At 45.7% G+C, this 2500-nt stretch overlaps 1 protein-coding gene across 1 annotated transcript in view; it reads left to right on the top strand.

Annotated features, from left to right (window-relative positions):
* The first annotated feature begins 2412 nt into the window (after positions 1-2412).
* Positions 2413-2500, top strand: part of LOC143027208 (muscle-specific protein 300 kDa-like) — a 182827-nt gene continuing 182739 nt past the window's right edge. Inside the window, exon 1 of the mRNA XM_076188387.1 lies at positions 2413-2500. This exon is cut by the window's right edge and continues 208 nt beyond it. The gene's annotated coding sequence lies outside the window, so the exon portion shown is untranslated.

Below are 2500 nucleotides of genomic sequence, written 5' to 3'. Positions count from 1 at the left end.
TCACCCTTTTTTTTTCTGAAACGGCCTCTTGTGGGTGTTCTATTTTTATTCTTTACTATATGATTTTTCCGAAGTTTGGCGGTTATAAACAAAAAGACGTTTATGATCAACTTTTAATATAATGCAACCTTCGGTATATAATCTGTTAAGTACCTACGGACTCGGATTAAAGTAACGTATAATGTCGATGGTGCAGTCTTATGTATATTATGAAGGTTGTAGAAAAGAATACGCCTTTAATCATATTTGGATATGAAAGAGCATTTGGTATATAATCTTGTAATTACCAGCAGGGTGTCTAATTAGAAGAACGAGGATGAGAGCATTTCCTCTGATGAACATGTCAATAGCGTAATCTTATCCTTTGTCTATCATTTTTTATTCCTTCAGATTTACTAACTATACCATAAACCTTCAGTCATTTTGTCCTAAATTATAGCATAATGCAAGAATATTTACTCCCTGAAGCCAACCTAAACATTCAGTGCCAAAAAGGAATATTGTATGGAAAATGCTTTGATGAAATAAAAAGACTTTCGATGCACTGACACAACATGTGATAAAGCCAAGCGTAATTATCGAGGACAGGTATCAGAAAGGCAATTTATGTCATACCAGAGGAGTCAATGGGGCTATCATACTGGGCTATTTTTCCTCCTACATACTACCTCCAAACTCCGTCTGAAAACTTAGAATATGACTTTTCTAAGAACATTTCAATAGTATATCTAACATTCGTATAGGTTTACAATCTCTTAATTCATCAATCAGCTTTGATATATATGACGGAAAGATAACTTGACATTTGGAGACTTGAAAAATAAGATATAGTAACCGATGTCGTTTTTCCTCAAGCAAACTCTCAACTGTCGGCGCTGTTGAAGCTCGTGAAAATTCAGTGTGATAACCCCTTAAACAGAAGCAGGTGAAAGGTAAAGTAGCATAGGGTATAGCGAACGCACATTACGGTAGCGGGTGTGAAGGTTGGAGGACGCGCAGAGGGCAGAGGTACGTTGAGTACATACGATGAGTGGAAGATAGGAAATGCAGGTATAACGCATGGGAAGAAGCAGCAACTTCTGTTGGTAGATAGTGCCCGTGGGGGAGCAGAGAGGTGGTGGTCTCAGGTAAGTTTGTTGGGTTGGGGGGTGGGGGTAAGGGGGGTGATGACTATGGGAAGGTTAGGTTAGGTTAGGTTAGATTAGGTTACAAAGGGAAGTGTATCTTATTAGTTATTTTGTTATGTGGTGAGTTAGAGACAGGGTTCTGCAGGACGTGGAACACACGAAAACATGCAAGAGGTGTTAGAATGAAAGAAATATAATCCCAAACAGAGCAAAAGATTCCTCCGCGAGAGACCAGGGAGCATGAAAGGTCAGAACAAGGGAGAGAGAGGGTCAAGTGGTTTGTGGTGGACTCAAATATCAGGGGACGGGAGCTCTGCTTGGCTCAAGAGATTTGCCTGTGGGGCGTGCGTAGAGGACACTGGTGGCAGAGGAGAGATTTCTTCGGAGCGATAGGGCAGAGGAGAGTGGTGGGTTGGTTGCATGGAGTGGAGGAGGCGCAGTGTCTCGAAGCTACAGGTAGAGGTATGCTTTGGGAACTGTGCTCAGTAACAGTCCGTGCAGTGTACAGGGGCGCTGCAAAGGCCTTTGCCGGAGAAACAGGTGTTTTATCATGGGTGTACAGGTGTTTTGGGGGGAACGCAACCGAGTTCATGTCGATGTCCGCGGGGAAGAGTTGTTTACCACAGTCGTGGGTTTGACGCAGGTGTCTGCGCTGCGGTGTCTGTGTGGGGACGAGACTATTGTCTATAGGCTTGGAGGGATGGGATAGAGCAGGAATGGGTTGGGGTGTGGTGGGTTAAGGCTCTGCTGCAGGTAGATGCCTACGCCCGCCGGTGGATTGGTGAGCTTCGACGACGTCAACTGGTGTGGTGAAATGGTGCGCAGACATGGACGCTCGCCAAGACGAGGGTGCAGGGGCAGGCAGTACCGGACCGCCTCGCCGGTGGCACTTTGCCAATAAACAGGTGACACTCTTGATGTGGGGAGGCATGAGCCATGGGAATAATACCTTAGAAGGGTGGGAGTTGGTATCTTCCTGCTCTCTATTCTCCATGTCATTCAAACCGCATCAGCCCGCGAGAAAAAGATGCCATCAAACGACGTCCGAAATCATCTTGGGCAAGTGAATTTAGAGGAAAACGTGATTAGAAGAGTGACTAGAAACAATCATTCTTTTCGTGATCATGTATTCTGGAGACATAGACATCATGCATTGCTGCGGGACCTCGGGGAGTCTGACAAATGGAATTTGGAGCAGATTACGGCACCTCCAAACTTGACTTAAGGCTGCCCTTCTGATTGGCTGAGTCAGGTCAATGCCCCGCCCAGGTATGACAGCCTCTATGTATATGGTAAAGGCGCACTCCCCCTCTCAACCTCCTTCCGCCCAGACGTGGCTCGGCGTCGTCGACGTGCGTTCCCTTCTCTGTACA

This window comes from Oratosquilla oratoria, chromosome 7 (genome assembly GCF_046742065.1).
Source record: "Oratosquilla oratoria isolate Oo_2021 chromosome 7, ASM4674206v1, whole genome shotgun sequence".
Classification (NCBI taxonomy): Eukaryota; Metazoa; Arthropoda; class Malacostraca; order Stomatopoda; family Squillidae; genus Oratosquilla; species Oratosquilla oratoria.
The sequence above is the reverse complement of the archived record's forward strand: the minus strand, read 5'-3'. Positions and strand labels throughout refer to the sequence as shown.